A 22,055-nucleotide genomic window follows, 5' to 3' on the forward strand; every position below is an offset into this window, starting at 1 on the left:
AATCTTATAGCTCTAGGGAAGAAATGATACAAAGAGGCTCAGAGAGGAGAAATTTCACTGTTTTCTATCTAGAGTAAACAACAACAAAGACAACAACAATGCTAGAGATAATAGACAAACATTTCCAGATTGGCAAGTGCTAGTTTCTTCTGATAATGGCTTTTAGCTCTTATTAGAGTAATTCTTCCACAAGTAACCATAAACTCTGAAAAAAATTAGAAAACACAACCATCTGAAGGTGTTAGAGAGCAAACCAAAGTAAGGACATATGTAGGGATTTTATGTAGACATGTGGAAGAAGGAACAGCACTGAGTGGGCTTCTAATTTCTTATAGATTTCAGCATGAAGATCAGCCCCAGTTGCCACAGCAGGGAGCCAAAACATGGATTAAAAACCCATAGCCTTACCAAAGATAGGGTATGAGGCAGCCACAGCCTTTTCATTTTCTAGGGTATGAAAAGTAGGGGAGGAATCCCAGAAAAGAGAGAGAGACCCAAAGATGAGTCCAAATTTTTTATCACCTGCCTAAATACCTGGATGAGCCCTGAAGGACACATATGCAGGAAGATACCAGACTTCCCTGTCAAGGATAAAAGAACTGAACAGAGATTTCACAATGTGGAGTTTGAGTTCAGCCTAGTTCACTTTTTACTAAACAAGCAAACAAAAATAAAACTCTTTAAAGAAACAGCAGAATCAAGAATCTGTATCATTCATAATTTCTAGGCTGCAATCCAAAATTGCAGGACATGAAGAAGTAGAAAATGTGACCCATACTGAGGAGAAAAGAGTAACTCAAAGATAACCAGACTTTTGTCAGTCACAAATTGTTAAAGCCCAATTGTGGGATTTAACAAACAAAGATTTTAAAGCTGTGATTATAACTGTGCTAAAACACATAAAGAATAATATTTCTATAATGAGTAAGTAGTTAAAATATCTCAGCGAGTAAACTGAAACTATAAAAAAGAATCTAATGTCTATTTTAGAGATAAAAATATTATACCTGAAATAAAAATTTACTGAATGGGTTTCACAGTAGATTAAAGATGGAAATGAGTCAATAAATTTTTATCAATAGAAATTATTCAATCTGAAGGCCAACAAGACAAAAATTGGAAAACAAAGAACAGAGAACCTCAGAGACCTCTAGGCCAATATTAAAATATGTTGAAAATAAGTGGATAGAAGAAATATACCATGTTAAGCTATAAACATAAGAAAGATAATTAAACTAAACCAATATCTGATAAAATAGGCTTTAAGGCAAAAGTTACTACAAGAGAAAGATTTCATAATATTAAAAAGGTCAGTATATAAAGAAGATATAACAACCATAAATATGTGCCTAATAACAGAGATTTAAAGCACATGAAACAAAACTGGACAGAATTAAAGGTAATGGCAAATACTAGGCACCTGAGAATTTTCTAGATACCCAAAACTTTTCTTAAATATTAAAAGTCAGACCCCAATGTACTAATACCAAAGCTTATAAAATGTATCTTAAAGTAAAGAGGATGCAGAATGTGAATACCTGTAGGGAAATAGATTTGAAGGAAATGAAATCAGAGAAACATGCAAGATTTGTACCTTACTTTTCATGGCATGGTGCAGGAAGATGGACAGCAAAGGCTGAAGAAGTGAGCAAGCCTGGAATAGCCTCACCTAGTTGTCATGTTCATCAAGGTGGCACAGAGAAAGCAGCTGAATTTTCTTGAGACTACAGGGCCATGCAAAGGTGCTGAGAGGGCTAGTAGGCTGAAAGAGGGTCTAGGTATGCCTTTGAGATTGTCATGGATTTGGGGCTGGAACTGAGCACATATGTATTAGATACCAGTGCATGATGTCCAGGTGGGGTGAGCCACACCTTAATAGATGCTAGGGAATACAGATGAGTACATATTTGTACTTACTAGCAACTATTACTAGCCTTTGTCTAGCTGCCAAGATTTCTTGTAACCCCTTTGGGAAATTATATCATCTTCAGAGGAGGAGGAAATTGTAGGGGAGTGGGAGAATCTTGAATTGATATATTTACCCAATGAGGAAGTTTTAAATTGATGTTAACTGGGTTAAGTTTAAGTGGCAAGACTAAGGAATTAAAACATTTTTTAGTGTTGAAATTGAACAGTATATAAAAGTGCATAAAACAGACTCTACCCCTCATATGTAACAGGCACGACAAGACAAAAAAATGGCACAAACAGAAAAACAGATCAAAGCCCCAGAGCAAATAAAACTAAGCAATGAAGAGATACCCAACCTATCAGATGCACAGTTCAAAGCACTTGTGATCAGGGTGCCCACAGAATTGTTTGAGTGAGGTCACAAATTAGATGAAAAAATGAAGGCTACGCTAAGTGAAATGAAGGAAAATGCACAGGGAACCAATAGTAATGGGAAGAAAACTGGGACTCAAAACAATGGAGTGGACCAGAAGGAAGAAAGAAACAATAAAACAGAAAAGAATGAAGAAACAAGAATTCAAAAAAAATGAGGAGAGGCTTAGGAACCTCCAGGACATCTTTAAACATTCCAACATCCAAATTATAGGGGCACCAGAAGGGGAAGAGGAAGAACAAATGGAAAACTTATTTGAACAAATAATAAAGGAGAACTTCCCCAATCTGTCAAAGGAAACAGACTTCCAGGAAGTCCAGGAAGCTCAGAGACTCCCAAAGAAATTGGAACCAAGAAGGAACACACCAAGGCAAATCATAGTTACATTACCCAAGGTAAAAATGAAGGAGAGAATCCTAGAAGCAGCAAGAGAGGAGACAGTAACCTACAAAGGAGTTCCCATCAGACTGTCAGCTGATTTCTCAAAATAGACCTTGCAGGCAAGAAGGGGCTGGAAAGTCATGAAAGGCAAGGACCTACATCCAAGATTGCTCTACCCAGCAAAGCTTTCATTTAGAATGAAAGGGCAGATAACGTGCTTCCCAGATAAGGTCAAGTTCAAGGAGTTCATCATCACCAAGCCCTTATTATATGAAATATTAAAGTGACTTATCTAAGAAAAAGAAGATTAAAAAAACATGTATAGTAAACTGACAGCAAACTCACAATTATTAACAACCACACCTAAAGCAAAACCAAAACCAAACTAAGCAAACAACTAGAACAGGAACAGAACCACAGAAATGGAGATCACATGGAGGGTTAATAACAGGGGAGTGGGAGGAGGAGAAAGGGGGAAAAGGTACAGAGAATAAGTAGCATAGATAGTAGTTAGAAAATAGATAGGGGGAGGGCAAGAATAGTATGGGAAATGTAGAAGCTAAAGAACTTATAAGTATGGCACATGGACATGACTAAAGGGGGGACATGGGTGGGAGAGGGTGTATAGGGTGGAGGGGAGTGAAGGGGGGAAAATGGGACAACCGTAATAGCATAACCAATAAAATAAAATTAAATTAAAAAAGTGCATAAAGCATACACACACAGTTTAAGAAATAATTCAGGTTAAGACATAGCACCTTGCTAATGTTTGAGAATCTTTTAGTATTTTCATTCATGGTGACAGCCTCTTTCTTTCTCCTAATGGAAACCACTGTCTCACTGATTGTTACAGTTTCTTTAAAAAATAATTTTGGCAATAATTAAATGCAATTTTTCTTGTACAGGGGTCAGGTCATGATCACATGTGCATACATTTCTGTAGGATATGAACCTAGGAATAGCATTGCTGAATCACAGGATATACACATTTTTGCATTTACTGAATAATGTCACACTATTTTCTAAGTGGTCCTATCAATTTTCACGCCTACTAGTAGTGTATGAAAGTTTCTGTTTCACATCTGTGACAAGTCATTTTTTGGTATAAGACTTTAATATTTTTGACAATAATGCTGCTAGTATTTTTCAGTCCTCATTCTCAGGTAATAACTTTTCTCCCCATCTCTCTGAGAAAATAGAATAATCAGAATAGACCTGCCAGAATTCTCATCACTACTTCTACCTGCCTACGTGCATCAGTCTCCCTGTAATCTGCCTTTCCTCCTATCATCATGGAGGAACAATCTGTGCTCTTACCTGTGGTAATCATGCTTGTTCCCTAGCTCCCATCGTTTATTATCTACTTAAGGACACTGCTGCATTAATGATCTTCTTCCTTCTGCATCATGATTTTCCCTTTCTCTGCTGAGTAGTTTCCATTAATATACAGACATGTAACTGTTACTTCCAACTTATGACAAACAAAAAATAGTAGCTAATATAACCTAGCAACTGCTCCATTTTTCTGCTTTATTTTACAGCAAAACTTTTATTTTCTCTTCTCACTGTCTTAACTCTTCATTTACCATTTTTTCTCTCTGTCTTTTTCAAAGCTACCTCCATGATAGGTATATATTTTTAATTTCTTGGTCTGAGTTTGTTTAGTTATAAATTATATTTTATTGTTTATGCTATAATAGGTGTCCCAATTTATCCCCCTTTGCTCCATTCCACCCAGCACCTCTAACTCCCTTGTACAATCCTTACACCATTTTTCATGTTCATGGGTCATGTGTATAAGTTCTTTGGCTAATCTATTTTCTATACTGTACTTTACATCCCCATGACTATCCTGTAACTACCACTTTGTACTTCTTAATCCCTTCACTTTTCACTAATCCCCCTGAAACTCCTCCCAACTGGCAACCTTCTAAACATTCTCTGTATCTATGATTCTGTTTCTGTTTGCTTGTCTGTTTTTTAGATTCAATTATTGATAGATACGTGTTTATTAAGATTTATTGTTCACAGTTTTGTTCTTGTTGTTGTTGTTGTCCCTCTTCCTCTTCTTTATTTTTCTTTTCCTTCTCCTTCTTCTCCTCCTCCTGCCCCTCCTCCTTCTTCTTCCTCCTCTTCTTCCTCATCCTTCTCCTCCTTTTCCTTCTTCCTCCTTGCCCTCCTTGTTCCCTTCTCTTTCTTTCCCTTCCTCTTCCCTTCCTCTTCCCCTCCTCTTCCCCTCCCCCTCCTTCTTCTTCTTCCTCCTCCTCTTCTCCTTCTTCTTCTTCCTCCTCATCTTCTCCTTCTTCTTCCTCCTCCTCTTCTTCTCCTTCCCCTCCTCCTCCTCCTTCTCCTCCTTCTTCTTCTTCTTCTTTCTTCTTTCTTCTTCTAAAAAGACCCTTTAACATTTCATGTAATACTGGTTTGATGGTGATTGAACTTCTTTAGCTTTTCCTTGTCTGGGAAGCTCTTTATTTGTCCTTCCATTCTAAATGATGACTGCTGGGTAGAGTAATTTTGGTTGTAGGTCCTTGCTTTTCATCACTTTGAATATTTCTGGCCACTCCTTTCTGGCCTGTCAATTTTCTGTTGAGAAATCAGCTGAGAATCTTATGGGAGCTCTCTTGTGGGTAACTAACGGCTTTACTTAAGATGCTTTTAAGATTCTTTCTCTGTATTTAAACTTTAGCATATTAATTATGATGTATCTTGGTGTCAGCTTCAATGGGTTTATCTTTTTTGGGACTGTCTGTGCTTCCTGGACTTGCAAATATATTTCCTTCACTAAATTAGGGACATTTTCTGTCATTACTTTTTCATGTAACTTTCCAATTTCTTGCTCATTCTCTTCTCCCTCCAGTACACCATGATGTGAATGTTGGTATGATTGAAGTACCAGGGGCTCCTAACACTATCCTTATTTTTTCTTCTTAATATTCTGATTGGTTGCTTTTTGCTTCTTTATGTTCCAAATCACTGATTTGATTCTTGGCTTCATCTACTCTACTGTTGATTCCCTGTAAATTGTTCTTTATTTCAATTAGTGTATTCTTCGTTTCTGACTGTATCTTTTTTATGATGCTGAGATCCTCACTAAGTTCTTTGAGCATCCTTATAAACAGTGTTTTGAACTCTGCATCTGATAGATTGCTTATCTCCACTTTTTAGTCCTTTTTCTGAGTTGTTTTTCTGTTCTTTCATTTGGGCCGTGTTTCTTTGTCTCCTCACTTTGGCAGCCTCCCTGTGTTTGTTTCTATGTACTAGGTAAAGCTGCTATGTCTCCCAGACTTGATATTATGGCCTAATGCATTACCTGTCCTATAGGGTCCAGTGGCACAGCCTTCCCTATTACTGGAGCTGGGTACTCAATGTTTGTCCACCTTGTGGCCTGTATACACCCTACTGTTGTAGTTGAGCCTTGATTGCTATTGGCATGTCCAAGGTCAGCCACTGCCTGTTTTCTGTCTGGGGTCACAAAGCATAAGCTACAGTGTGATCTTCAGATGGCTGCTACTTTTTCTGGGCTTGGTGGTGCCCAGGAAAAGCCATGCTGTGTATCAAGGCCAGCTGCTAATAGTGCCAGGCCTGGGGTCACTTAGCAAGAGGTGAGGGGTTTCCTGAAACCAGGTGCTGCTTTTTCAAGAGAATTTAGGAAAATCTAAATCATGGAACAACACAAGCCATTTGTCTGGAAAACCCACTGGAAATGGCTTGGTCGGGCCTGAAAGTTGGGTGTGGCAATGCTTCAATAATACCAGGAATACCAGGGTAGGAGAAACAGTGTGAGCCAGGTTGATGGAGTCTCTAATATGGTGCCTGTCTGCTGGCTCTGTGAGTCTGTGAGAGGAAGGCTCAGAAAAGGAACAATGGGCTCTGCCTGGGAGAAAGCTGTCTCCCAGCTCTTGCCCTGATGCTGAACAATTCAGTTCTTCTCCACATATCTCTGTTGTCTCTCAATATGCTGCCATACCTCTGGAGCTCAGAAGAAGTGGATCAGAGTAAATCTGTTCATGAGCACTTTAAGAGGAATGGCCTTGGATTCCAGCAATTTCTGTTTTCCACAGCCTCAATTTCTGCTGACTTTAAAGCCAGAAGTTATGGAGACTTATCTTTCTTGAACTGGAACCCTGGGCTGGAGGACCTGCTGGGGCTGGGACCCCTCACTCCTGACATACCTGTTTCAATTTTTATTGATCACATATCGGTGTGGGACCAACCCATTCCACATCTTTGCCCCACCTACCAGTCTCAATGTGGTATCTCCTTTAATTCCATAATTGTAGGTCTTCCTTTCATCTCAATACCTAACAGTTCTGAATGATGGTTGTTCTATTGTTTAGTTGTAATTTTTATGTGGTTGTGTGAAGAGGTGAACCATGTTTATCTATGCTGCCATCTTGATCAGAAGTACTTCATTCTCTTTTAAACTCAATCAAATCAAGTTTTCTTCCTTACTATCCTACCAGAACTGCTCTTGTTAGAGTCACCAATGACTGCTGTATTGCTCACAAGAGTGATCACTTCTAAGTTCTTATTTTACTTGATTTGTCAGCAGTATTTGACATCTCTCTCCCTATAATTTCCCAGAAAACCTCCTGAGTTTTCTCCTACATCATTGTTTATTCTTTCTTGGTCTCCTTTGCTGATTTCTCTTTATGACTCTGATCTCTTAACAGTGAAAACTCCAGATCCCTGTCATTGGGTTTATCCTTTATTTTTTCCTCTCCATTGATGAACTTATCTAGTCCCATGGTTTTAAATAGTATAATTAAGCTTGCAACTCCCAAATTATGTTTCCTTTCTGGACCTGTTTAGGGAACTCCAGATTTGTTTATTCAACTACTTACTTGACCATTTACTTAGATGTATAATAAATCCTTTAACATGCCTGAAACCAAACTCTTGAATTTTCTTACAGTTATATCATTTGTTTTAATACACGTTAGAAAAAGACCTATCTTTCTCCCAACAGATGCTGCCTATATAGGGCACACATCTTTGGATTTCCTTTTTCCTTTTCCCCCCATCTTCCCTTACCTTTGTCTTCAAAATGTTCATCCCACTGTCTTCCATTTTAATTAAGGAACCTCCATCCTTCCAATCATTCCAGTGAAATATTTTGGAGTCATCCTTGGCTTTTTTCTTCTTTACAACCATGTCTAATTAACCAATAAACCCTGATGAATACTTTAGATGAGGGAAGAGAATCCTAGCTAATGAAGTACTACAACAGCAGGGAGGTCATGAGCATGTAACACATTTGTGGAGGCAGTGTAGCTCTTCAGTATTGTGTACATTTTTCATGCTGTATATTTTGCCTGAAAATGTCTTCCTTTCCACCTTTACAGCTCAGCTCAAATATGATGTATTTTATAGAAATTTCTTTAACACTCACAGCAACAAACTATTATTTTAGTATTTATTACTCTTTGCGTCATTTTAGTCTTGCCTTAGTTTTCTTATTTTACAAAGGAAATATTAATATTACCCAACTCAAATTTTTATGAGATTAGATTGAGCTGATACTTTTAAAGTACTTTTGAAAAGTTAGCCCATTTGATACTGATGATACTACTGTCTTCCCAGTAGATTGTGTGCTCCTTAGGGGTCAATGAGATTATCTCATTTATCTTTAAATACCCAGCATTTAAGATAGTGCTAAAAATATAAAATGATCAAAAATCATTTTGAAGAAGTAGAATTATTGAAGAAGTAGATTCATAGGATCAGGCATATAGATTTGGTTGAATAGACATAGATATATGGAGGCAGCACTGGTACATTGGAAAAAGAGCTGAAATTAAAATTAGATTTTATGACAAATCTCTGGCTCAGACTTTGCCAGTCGCATGACAATGGCAAGCCACTTAAACTTTATGAACCTTAGTTTCTTCAGCTGAAATTAGAGATGATAACATCTCAGAGTAATGTGCTAAGGATCACTTAAGATAATTTACTTGGTAATTTATAGCTCATGTTGCAAATTAATGTTATTAGGTATTAAGATTTATAATTCAAGGTATACCTACCATAATAACAAAGTAGCCAGACTTGCTATATGTTATATAAAAAAATCAGTCCTGTCATTTTATATTTATTTTTGTTATGTAGGTATAAGGATTTTTATTTTTTTTGCGTGGGAATATGGAAAATGTTTCTTGATTACTTTTAGCACACATAATAGAGGCTTCAAAAATATTTCCACACTCTGCTCCCAGGAGGTTTTTTTTTTTTTGGCTTGCTTGAGTCATCACAATTGAAGTCTGTTGCCCTTAACAACACAGCTTCTCAGTCTTCTTCTGCCTTAAAAAGTCAGTTTGTGAAAGTTCTTTTTTCAAAATAAATTACTAGGTGATTAAATCTGATGCAGACACTGTCCCGCAGTGTCTGCGTCATTATGGATGAAATGAGACATTCACACAGACTAATGAGTCCTGTGGAGGAAAAAGGACAGCATGACTTTACTTTCAATGGGAGCAAAAGCTGCCGCCTCTGCCATGACAGACCTTTATTGAGTTTCTCCTCCCATTACATGATCGTCCTCATTTACTATGCACAGGTTTGCTTTAGGTGGTTACTTTTATGGAAAACAAAGGAGCCAATGTTGCTAATCATATCACAGAAGAGGGATATTTGCAAATGAAAAGGCAAAAGTAGTTGAATCAGTTACACTCATCCTTGGAAGGTTTAGCATGGATTTTAGGAATTTGCTTTGCAGTAAATGTCCTCAATTCAGGGTGAGGGAGTTTTAGTAAAAAGCAAAACTCATAGTGGCCTAGGTACATTGCAGGCCTGATTCCCCACAGGAGAGCCTATCTGTGGGCATGGGTCTTGTGCATCTCCAAGTGGGAGCTAGGTCCACGCCACAGAATGGTGTACTACATAAATCCACACTAAAATGGCTTAAATGAACCAATCAAAGACATAAGGCAACTGGATGGTTAAGGAAACAAGACCCATATACATGGTGTCTACAGGAGACCTACCTCAGAATGGAAAATACACATAAGCTAAAAGTAAAGACATGGCAAAAGATATTTCATTGAAATGAAAAGGACAAAAAGCTGGAGTAACAATACTTATATCTGACAAAATAGACCTTAAAACCAAGATTATAGTAAGAGACTTAAAAGAACACTTCATAATGATAATGGGAACAATCCATTTACATCCAACATATGAGCACCTAAATATATAAGGAAAATCTTGAAGGACAAAAAGGGAGAGATTAACAGTAATACAATCAGAGTAGGGGATTTTAACACCTCATTGATATCAATGTACAAATCTCCCAGACAGAAAAACAACAAAAAAGAGAAGCCTTAAATGACACACTAGATCAGATAGATTTCATTGATTTCTTCAGAGCATTTCACCCCCCCAAACAGCAGAATATAAGTTCTTTCCAGGTGCATATGGAACACTTTCTAGGACAGACCACATGTTAAAACACAAAACAAGTCCCAATACATTTCAGAAGATTTAAATTTTATCAAGCACCTTCTTGGACCATGATGGTATTAAAACTAGAAATCAGTCAGAAGAAAAAAACCTGAAAAATAAATGAAGACATAGAAGCTAAATAAAATGTTACTAAACAATAAATAGGTGAACCATTACATCAAGGAAGAAATAAAAAAATAACTTGCATCAACTGAAAATGAGAACACAACAGCCCAAAATATATGGGACACAGTGAAAGCAATCCTAAGAGGGAAATTCTTAACATTACAGGCCTACTTCAAGAAACAGGAAAAACCTCAAATAAATAATCTAACTTTACTCTTAGAGGAACTACATAAAGAACAACAAACAAAGCCCAAAGTGAGTAGAAGAGGGAAAATGGTAAAGAGCAGAGCACAAATAAAACAAAATCTCCCCTGCAAAAAACCCAACAAACCACAACCAAAACCCAAAGATCAATGAAACCAAGAGCTGATTATTTGAAAAAATAAACAAGCTTGATAAATCTTTAACCAGATTAATAAAAAAAGATGAGAGAGGACCTAAATAATTAAAATTAGAAATGAAATAGAAGTAACAGCTGACTGCAAAGAAATACAAAGGATTGTAAGAAAATATTATGAACAACTATATTCCAACAAACTGGACAATCTGGATGAAATGGATAAATTTCCAGAAGCATACAATCTTCCAAAACTGAATTGGAAAGAATCAGAGAATCTGAAGAGAGAGAATAGACCTAGTGAAATTGAAGCAGTAATCAAAAAACTCCTATAAAATAAAAGTCCCAGACTGGATGGCTTTATAGGTGAATTTTACTAAACACCCAAAGAAGAACTAACACCTATTTTTCTCAAACTATCCCTAATAATTAGAGAGGCAGGAAGACTCCCAAGCTCATTTTACAAAGCCAGCAATATCCTAACTTCAAAACCAGATAAAGACACTGCAAAGAAAGAAAATTGTAGGCCAATATCTCTGATGATCATGGGTGCTAACATCCTCAACAAAATATCAGCAAACTGGATCCAGCAATACACTGGAAAGATCATACACCATGATCAAGTGGGATTTATTTGGGGATGCAAGGTTAGTACGATATCCACAAATCAATAAACCTGATACACCACCTACACAAAATGAAGGATAAAAACAACATAATCATATCAGTGGATGCAGACAAAGCATTAGATGAAACCCAGCACTGATTTATGATTAAAAACCCTTAGCAGAGTGGGAATAGAGGCAACATACCTAAACGTAGTAAAGGCCATATATGAAAAACCCACCTCCAGCAACATGCTTAATGGGCAAAAACTACAAGCATTCCCTTTAAAATTGGAAACAAATCAGGTATGTCTGCTTGCACCATTCTTATTCAACATAGTACTGGAAGTCCTAACCACTGCAATCAGACAAAAAGAAGAAATGAAAGGGATCCAAATTGGAAAGGAAGGAGTAAGATTGTCATTATTTATAGGTAATGTGATACTGTACCCAGAGAACCCTAAAGATTCCACCAAGAAACCACTAGACCTGATAAATAAATTCAGTAAAGTAGCAGCATACAAAATTAATATCCAGAAAACAGATGCATTTTTATATGCTAATAATGAACTCCTAGGAAGATAAATTAAGAAAACAATGCCATTTATAATTGCTTCAAAAAGAATAAAATACCTAGAAAAAAATTAACTATGGATATAAAACACCTATACTTGAAAAATTATAAGATACCGAAGAAAGAAATTGAAGAAGATACAAATAAATGAAAGCATATACTATATTCATGGATAGGAAGAATTAACATCATTAAAATGTTTGTACTACCCAAGGCAATATAGATTCAATGCAATTCCTATCAAGATACCAATGATGTATTTCACAGAACTAGAACAAATATTCCAAAAACGTATATGGAAGCACAAAAGACCCCACACAACAACAGTGATCTTGAGGGGGGAAAAAAAAACAAAGTTGGAGGAATCACACTATCTGATAGCAAACTGTACTAGAAGGCCATAGTAATCAAAACAGCTTGGTACTGGCATAAAAACAGGCATGTAGATAAATGGAACAGAATAGAGACCCCAGAAGAAACTTTCAACTTTATGGTAAATTAATATTCGACAAACAGGCATGAACATACAATGGGTTAAAGATAGTCTCTTCAATAAATAAGATGGAAAACTTGGACTGATACAGAAAAAAAAATTGGACCACCTTCTTACACCATATACAAGAATAAATTCAAAATGGATTAAAGACTTAAATATTAGGTTAAAAACCATAAAAGTTCTAGGTGCTAAAATTTCAGACATTTCTTGTAGCCATATTTTTTCTAATATACCTCCTCAGGCAAGGAAAACAAAAGTAAAAATAAATCAATGAGACTACACCAAACTAAAAAGTTTTTGCACAGCAAAGGAAACAATCAAGAAAACAAAAAGCAACCTACTGAAAGGAAGAACATATTCACCAATGATATATCTGATAATGGGTTAATATCTACAATTTATAAAGAACACATAAACTCAGCACAAAAACCCCCACAATCAAATCCATTAAAAATGGGCTAAGTACCTGAATAGACACTTTTCCAAAGAGGACATACAGATGGCCAATAGACATATGAAAATGTGCTTGATGTCACTAATCACCAGAGAAATGTAAATTACAAACACAATGAACTCACCTTGCACCTGTCAGAATGGCTATCATCAGTAAATCAAAAAACAACAAGTGTTGAGAATGTGAAGAAAAAGGAACCTCATACACTGTTGGTGGGAATGCAGATTGGTACAGCCACTGTGGAAAACAATATGGGGTTATCTCAATAAATTAAACATAGATTTTCCTTATGACCCAGTGATTCCACTTCTGAGAGTATATCCAAAGAAACCTGAAACACTGATTCAAAAAAATGTATTCACATGTATGTTCATTGCAGAGTTATTTATGATAGCTGAGATTTGGAAGCAGCCCAAGTCTCCACCAGTAGGTTAGTGAATAAAAAGCTGTGGTATATTTACACAATGGAATACTACTTGGCCACAAAAAAGAAAGAAGTCTTACTTCTTGTAATGGCATGGATGGGCCTGGAGAATATTATGTTATGTAAAATAATCTAGTAAGCAAACAAAACAAAACAAAGCAAAACTATATTATCAATGGTATGTGGAATCTAGTGAAAAAAATAAACAAACAAAATAGAAACAGACTCAGATACAGAGAACAGATTGACAGTTGTTAGAAGGGAGGGAAATTGGAGGGCTGGGTGAAAAGATGAAGAGATTAGACTTGCAGCCAAGATGGAGGTATAGGTAGATATACTTTGCCTCCTCGCACAACCAAAAGAAGGACAACAACACATTTAAAAACAAAAAATAACCAGAACTGCCAGAAAATCAAACTGTATGGAAGTCCAACAACCAAGGAGTTAAAGAAGAAACATTCATCCATACTGCTAGGACGGGAGGAGATAAGCAGCTGGGGTGGAGAGGATGCAAGGCAAGGCAGTGGATGGTGGAATGGAAGGTCCTACATTTGCATGTGGATAACCAGATAACAGGGAGGAACAACTGTGCAGCAAGACAGACTGCACAACCCAGGATTCTTGCATGGGTAAATAGAGCCTCAAAACCTCTGGAAGTTAAAACCTGTGGGGGTTGTGGTGAGGGAGAAACTCCCAGCCTCACAGAAGAGTTCCTTGGAGAGACTCAGAAGGTCCTAGAACATACACAAACCCACCCACCCAGGAATCAGCACCGGAGGGGCCTTGTTTGCTTGTGTGTAGCAGAGGAAGTGACTGAAAGCCAGCAGAGAGCTGAGCAAGAGGCATTGTTCCCTCTTGGACTCCTCCTCCATGTACAGCACCACAACACAACAATGTGGGTTGCACCACCCTGGCAAATACTTAAGGCTCTCCCCCCTTACATTGTAGCAACTGTGCTGAGACAAAAAATATGGTTCTAATGAAAGAACAGATCAAAGCTCCAAAGATAGAACTAAATGATGAAGAGAGCCAACCTATCAAATGTAGAGTTCAGAGCACTAGTCATCAGGATGCTCAGAGAAATTGTTGACTATGGTCCCAAAATGGAGGGAAAAGGGAAGTCTACGCAAAGTGAAATAAAGGAAAATGTACAGGGAACTAACAGTGACAGGAAGGAAACTGGGACTCAAATCAATGATTTGGAACAGAAGGAAGAAATAAATATTCAACCAGAATAGCGAAGAAACAAGAATTCAAAAAAATGAGGAGAGGCTTAGGAATCTCAGGGACAACTTTAAACATTCCAACATCCAAATCATAGAGGTGCTGGAAGAAGAACAAGAGCAAGAAATTGAGAACTTCTTTGAAAACATAGTGATTGAAAACTTTCCTAATCTGGCAAAGGAAATAGACTTCCAGGAAGTCCAGGAAGCTCAGGGAGTCCCAAAGAAGTTGGACCCAAGGAGGAACACACCAAGGCACATCATAATTATATTACTCAAGATTAAAGGTAAGGAGAGAATCTTAAAAACAGGAAGAGAAAAAGGAGACAGTTACTTATAAAGCAGTTCCCATAAGGCTATCAGCTGATTTTTCAAAAGAAATCTTGTTGGAAAGAAGTATTCCAAGTCATGAAAGGCAAAGGACCTACATCCAAGATTTCTCTACCCAGTGAAGTTGTCATTTAGAATGGAAGGTGATGCAGATACTGGCCGGTAGGATCCATGTGCTGTGGCCACAAGAGACAAATTCACAAGGACTACAGAAATCCTGTGGAAGAAATGGGATGGCATGGACACTCTCTAAGTGAGAGAGAGGGCCCTGGATCCTGCCTGAACAGGCTTTTATTGCTTTTCTGGGTACATTACATTGAGGATGATCCTCATTTACTATGCACAGGTTCGCTGTAGGTGCTTACCTTTTACAGATAACAAAGGAAAGAATGTTGCTAATTACTTCAAAGAGAAGGATGTTATAGATCAAGGGGAAAAATGGTTGAACTGGTTACATTCCATACTTGGGAGGTTTAGCACAGATTTTAAGAAGTTAAAATACATGGTAAACATTTGCTGCGTCAATCCAGGGTGAGGGAGTTTTAGCAAAAGCAAGTCTCATAGCAGCCTAGGTACAATGCAGGCCTGATTCCTCACGGAAGAACCTATCCATGGGCCTGACTCCTGTGTGCCAAACCTTGTGTCCCACTGGCCTTTCCAAATGGGGCTGGGCTACATTCCCATGCAACACAGAATGATTCCCTATAGGAAGGGCAAATAAGGTTCTTCCCAGGTAAAGTGAAAGGAGTTCATTATCACCAAGTCCTTAGTATAGGAAAAGTTAAATGGACTTATCTAAGAAATTGAAGAAGATAAAAAAGTATGAACAGTAAAATGACAACAAACTCACAATTATAAACATATGAACTTAAACAAAACCAAAATGAAGTAAGCAAATGACTAGAACAGGAACAGAATCACAGAAATGGATATCATATGGAGGGTTATCAGCGGGGAGAAGTTGGGAAGAGAATGGGGATAAAGGTATAGGAAATAAAAAGCATACTTGATAGGTACAAAATAGACAGGGAGAGGTTAAGAATAGTGTAGGAAATGTAGAAGCCAAAGAACTTATATGTATGACCCATGGACATGAACTAAGTGGGACGGGGGGGATGTGGATAGGAGGTGGGGTGCAGGGCAGAAGGGAATAAAGGGAGAAAATGTAATAGCATAAGAGACAACTGTAATAGCACAATTAATAAATATGTTTTAAAAAGGAAAAGATAAAGGGATTAAGCAAAAAAAAAAAATCTACCAAAACCAAATAAAACTCATAGACAATGGTATGGTGATTGCCAGAGGAAAGTGGGATGGGGGTAGTAAAAGAAGCTAAAGGGGGGATAAATGGTGATGGAAGGAGACTTGACTTGGGTAGTGAACACACCATACAGATAATGTATTATTGAATTGTTTACCCACACCTGTACAGTTTTATTAACCAATGTCACACCAATAGATTCAATAAAAATAAATAATAAAATAAATAAAAACCCAATTACTAGTCAGTAAATTTTTGTTTTTCAAAATTAATTGCTAGGTGATGAAATCCCCACTAAAACCCCTAACAACTGAATAGCTTTCTCTTAGGTACAATTTAAAAAAATCCTCATCTGAGGATGTATTTATTGATTTTGGAGAGAGAGAGGAAGGAAGAAAAAGAGAGACTGAGAAACACTGATATGAAAGAAAAACATCAATTGGTTATCTCTGGTATGCACCTCAACCAGGGATGGAACCCGTAACCTTGGTATGTACTCTGATGGAGGATTGAACCCACAACTTTTTGGTGTATGGGACAATGCTCCAACCAACTGCCAGAGCTATTGGGTACATTTCTATCAAAGAGTTTGTGTGCAGTGATGTGTGGTCAGCTTGAAATCATCAAATAGAACCCACATCTGCCATATTCCTCATTGCCTGATGTTTTTCAGCAAATCTCAGCTCCAGACCTAGCTGAGAGAGGCTGTTCAGTCAAAATTTGTTCTTCCTTGTGAAGCTGCACTTTATCTCATTTGTTAAGGGTTTTTTCTATGTCCCCCCTTAAAAGTATGTGAGAAACTGTTTTTGTGTTCTGCTATTTTCCCTTTAAACCCAGCCTCATTGAAATCCTAGTTTCTATGTTGTTGTATTGATTACATTTCCAGGTCCTGAATATAGTGGTGATCTGTCTTATTATTTATTAAAAAAAAGGACTTTATTTATTTATTTTTAGCGAGAGGGTAAGGGAGGGAGAAAGAGAGGGAGAGAAGCATCACTGTGTGAGAGAAAGGTTGCCTCTCCCATGCCTCCAAGAGGGGACAAGGCCCACAATGCAGACAGGTGCTCTGACTGGCAATCAAACCAGTTACCTTTAGGTTCTCAGGTCAGAACTCAATCCACTGAGCCACAGCCAGGGCCTGTCTTATACTTGGTGACATTGGTGAAACTGCTCATGGAGCAATGTGGCATTTGTGGCTCTCCCAACCATGCAGCTTGTACAGATTGCAATTGCTTTGATCTGAAGGATGTGACCTAAACCTATAAGATAAGTTATTGCTTTTAAATTTATTTTGAGAATAACTGGAGCTATGATGGCCTCAAGAACATTTCAGTGTATTTAGAATGACTTTCAGGTTAGGTTAATTTCTTCATTTTACCTATAAAGATATATATAGAAGGGTCTCTGCTCATTTTATATAAGTAACAAAATGACATCTAATATTACTGAATATGCAGTTTTATATTTTTAAAATTGAGCCTAAGTTCTCACATACCCTGAATAATTCAAATTTGTGATTGGAGCAACATAGTGTCCAATTTCTTTTGTAAAGTCAAATGATTCTTTAGTTGTATGTGCACCTGTGTTCCTTTTTCAATGAAGACCACTGCATTGGTATAGAAAGTCAAGAGAGTCAGCAAGAAAACTCTTTATTTTTCCAAATTTAATTTTTACCCAAGACAAGTGTGATGATAAAGGCATGCTGGCAGTGCCACTGGAGTACAAAGGATATCCTGGAAATCTTCCTCCAGGAGGTGGTGGCCTAATCCAAGTTTTGAAGGATTGGTGAGAATTAACTGGATGCAAACAGTGGAGGATGATCCTGTGAGCTGAGGGAGCAGTATATAGAAAGAAACATAGCAGGAAATATTGCATGTCATTGGGGAATTGTATTTGGTCTGCTGGTATCAAAAAGAGAGTGTAGGGGGATAGTGGCAATGAGCCTAGACCCACAACTGAGCAAAACAATCGAGTTGTTCCCATCACTATCTGTGTCACTACAACTTCACCCTCATGCCTACCCTCTTTGTTACCATCATCCTGGCAAGTAACATTAGGCTAGGCTTAATTAAGAAAGTGACAGAAAAATGTTAAAGCAGTCTAATTTGCAGGATTTTGGAGACTTTTGTTGTGGAGTGCTTATGTTTAGACGAGTTGTTGTATTTGACTTGCTCACGGGATATTCAATATTGACATCAAGAAGGATTCTGGGCATCCAGGAATGAAACTTAGCAGGGAGTTTCTGGGCTGCAGACTCTGGGAGTTGTTAGGATATAGGTATAATTTCATACTTCAAGACTTCTGTGTTTGCAAAGAATGTGAGGAAGGGAGTAAAGGAAAAGTGAGCAAACTATACCTTTAAGGGGGCTTGAAAAAATGTTAATTACTTTTGTGAGAAAGAAAAAAGGGAAAGGAAGAGGACAAAACAGATTAAAGGGGAATAAGTGAAAATGTCAACAGCAGAAAGCAAAAAATTATTTATTCTTTATTCCTATTTATGGAGTGCCTACTATATAGCCAGTCATGTGTTAGACACTGCAGCTACAGAAAGAGTGAATGGCTATAACACACAAGCCTGTGTGTGATGGGGGGCTTTGTCCCGCAGAGCTCCCCTGGGTGCTGAGGATGAGAATAGGTCTATCAAGACAGGATCTGCTTGAGGAGAAAAAGCTGACCAGTATCTCAGAAGTGAAAGGTGTCAAACCTCTCTCTCAGTGGGCTTTTATTGAGTTTAGCTTGCACAGGGATGCATATCAAAGAAAGGAGGTATGGTTTATAGATAACATTTTTGGAATCATGGGGTTCTTTTTGAGTCAGGGTCTGGTAGACAGGGTTGACCCAGGTACTGGTCAGCAGTACCTGTGGCCACTGCAGATGGTCAAGATAGGAGAGAAAGACACATGGACTACCGAGTCCTGTGGAGGAATAGGGACAGCATGACCACTCTCTGTAAAGGAGGGAGAGCACCTCGCCATCTTGCCTGAACAGGCTTTTATTAATTTTTGGGGGGGTAGGAATATGGATACAGCTTATTAACCATTGGCGAGCAAACAAATAGTTAAGTTCAAAGAGCTAAAAAGGGCTCACACTGAGTTGGGGTCTTATCACCTTAGTTTCTGTAAAACCACAAAACTTAAGGGGCTAAATTCACTTCCTGTCTGGGCCTTCATAATCTAATTAAGAACATCCTCAGCAAAGCAGGTTTCATAGGATTTTACATATCCTTTTTTCAGGCCTAATTATCCCAGGAAGTCCGCTGTCCCCAGTGTGGATTGCACCACCCCTGGTCATTGTTACAGGCTTGAGTCGGGCAGAGGAGACAAAAGCAGCTGGGAGATTTGGATGTCTCAAAGGCAGAATGAGGACACAGGCTTTGTCAAAGCCGGGGGGCAGGGTTTGAACACCCCCTCTTTTCCAAAGCTCCCTGAGTCTTTCCCCAAGGGCCTCTCCATGTGATCATGCCTGTCTTAAGTCCATCCTCCTCTGAGGAATCCTACCTGTCATTGGCTAACCGACCAAGCAATGGGAGCCAGGCATTAAGCAGGCAGCGCCCTTGCCAGGGAGATAAGCTTGTCTCCTAGTGTTTCCTGGTCTGGAGGTCTCTCACTCAGTCTTAGCCATGGGGGGGTTACAGCTCCTGAAACCAGGCAGGACAGTTGCCAACATAGGGTGATGTCAGTTGGCTGTAAAACCTTGGGAAACAAACTTATTTTGTGCTTGGATCCTTAACATTTAAATTGAGGGCATTCTTAGCAAAGCAGATTTCACAGAAGTTTGTGCATTCTTTCTTAGGCCTGATTGCCCCCCACCAGAAACCATCAGTTCTGGCACAGGGCTGCACCCCCTTTGGCATTGTTTTAGGCCTGAATCAGGTTGGGGAAGCAAGGAAGCCAAGAGATTAGGAGATGTTTTGCAGATAGAATGTGGACTCAGGCTATGATAAAGCTGAGGGGTGAGGGTCTTTTGTCCCTCCTCCACAATCCCCTAAGTCCTTCCCTGATGGCCCCTTCTTGACTGTGCCTGTCTTCGGTTGTTCTTTCCTTGAGGAATCTTATCTGTCACTGACTATCCAGCCATCCTCCAGGGGCCAAACAGGGTGATGTAAAGGGGGCAGAGGCTGTGCCCCTGGCAGGAGGATTAAGTTTTGTCTCCTTAGAAGCTTATGGTCCCAAGGTCCCCTAGCTGTGGGGCGTTTTCATCTGTCAGCAGGGTTACAGCTTCTGAAACCAGGCAGGACAGTTCCCAACAAGACTGTGACAGGAATGCAAGATGAGTCTACCAGAGTCTTGTTTCCAAGGAACTCACAATATATCAGCAGAGAGAGACATGAGCAACTAATAAAAAGTAACATGAAGGAGAATGAAATAAGTGGCACCATGGGAAAAGACTATTCCTGTCTGGAATTGGAGTTTCTTGGAGAACTTACCACTTAGGTGGAATGTGGAAGCTTGAGTGGACTATTTTTCTGAGAAGAGAGGGAAGAGCTTTCTGGGCTGGTGAGAGAGAGTACATTAATATTATCAACTGAAGCGTGCTCCTCTCTAATTCATATATTAAAGCCCCAACCCCCAATGTGAGTGTATTTAAAGATAGGGCCTTTGGGAGACAATCAAGGTTGAAGGAGGTCATAGTGCATGGGGCAGTCTAGTCTGATAGGTGTGCTTATAAGAATAGGGAGAGACACCCGAGCTCTCTTTCCTTCTGTGTGCTCATGGAAAAAGTTCATGTGAGGACAGAGTCTACCATGATGTGTTTAGGGAGAGATGATCAGCTCCATGAGGCTGCAGTGAGAAAATTAAGTGCATTCTTTGAATAACTGTATAAACATGAAGGAAAGGACCACTGGGTTTTATACCTCTTGGTTCATAAATATTGATCCCATGAGCAAAAGGAGCAGAGATGGAAAAATCCTTAGACTCTTTCAGGCAGCTCAGAGCTACTGATCAAAATAGAATTGTGTCACAAAGACAGTCAGGGTAAGCCACCCCTTTACAACGAAGACCTGAAAAATTAAGATTCAAGTAAAACATGAAGCATTTCCCTCATTCCCTAATAGACAAGGTTTGTTGCTACATAAACATTAGATATCATGTTTCATTAAGATATCACATGTTTCATTATGTGATTTTTGGCTCCTTGGCTAGCTGTATTTGAAAATCAGTTTGAGGGTAACATTTAAAGTCCCACCAGGTGACTACATTTGTTAATCTTGTTACTGTTAGTGAATGAAATGCTCACACAGGCAGCTTTGCTGAACCATTGAGAAAATGCTCCTTTCCTATCTTGTTGAAACTGTTGGCTTTGGCACTGATGCATTTGTTGACTAATGATAGTGTGGGCCAAGCCAAAGTCACATACAATGCAGCCAGCTCTTTCTTGAGTAATCAACTCTCATTTAGAAGGAAATGGAAAGTTTTTCAAATTGAAAATTAAAGGGACAAAACCAAAGGGGGTGGGATTGAGGGTGGGACGTGGGGATGGGTGGGATGTGGTGGGAGTTCTGGGGTGAAAATGGAGACAAATGTACTTGAACAACAGTAAAAAAAAGTGAAGATAAAGAAATAAAAAGAAATAAAAATTTAAAACATAAAAGGAGATCTATATTTCATTTCATTACTAAACTATTTCTGCTGTTTAAAAATTTGAGTAAATCACTTTGACATGAAAGCTGAATTTAGAATAATACAGGGTTTGTTAAGAAATTTATAAATGACAGTCAACAATGTTGTAATAACTATGCATAGTGCCAGATGGGTACTAGTTATGAGCAGGATCATTTTGTAAGGTACATGAATGTCTAATAACTATGTTGTACAACTGAAACTATTATATGGCAACTACAATTTAATAATAAAAAATAAACTAACTTAAAAAAAACTAAAGGGAAAGTAGTGACAGATGTTTAATTGGTTCCTTTTTTGTCCCTTCTTAATGTGTGAGATGCCTTCATGAAAATCTTTAGAGCAGACAAGTTGAACAAAAACTGCCACTTAACTATCCTCTGCTCTCACTCTTATCATGATATTCATTCCTCATTTTCTTTTCATATATTCTCTATTT

This window comes from Phyllostomus discolor, chromosome 1 (assembly GCF_004126475.2).
Source record: "Phyllostomus discolor isolate MPI-MPIP mPhyDis1 chromosome 1, mPhyDis1.pri.v3, whole genome shotgun sequence".
Lineage (NCBI taxonomy): Eukaryota > Metazoa > Chordata > Mammalia > Chiroptera > Phyllostomidae > Phyllostomus > Phyllostomus discolor.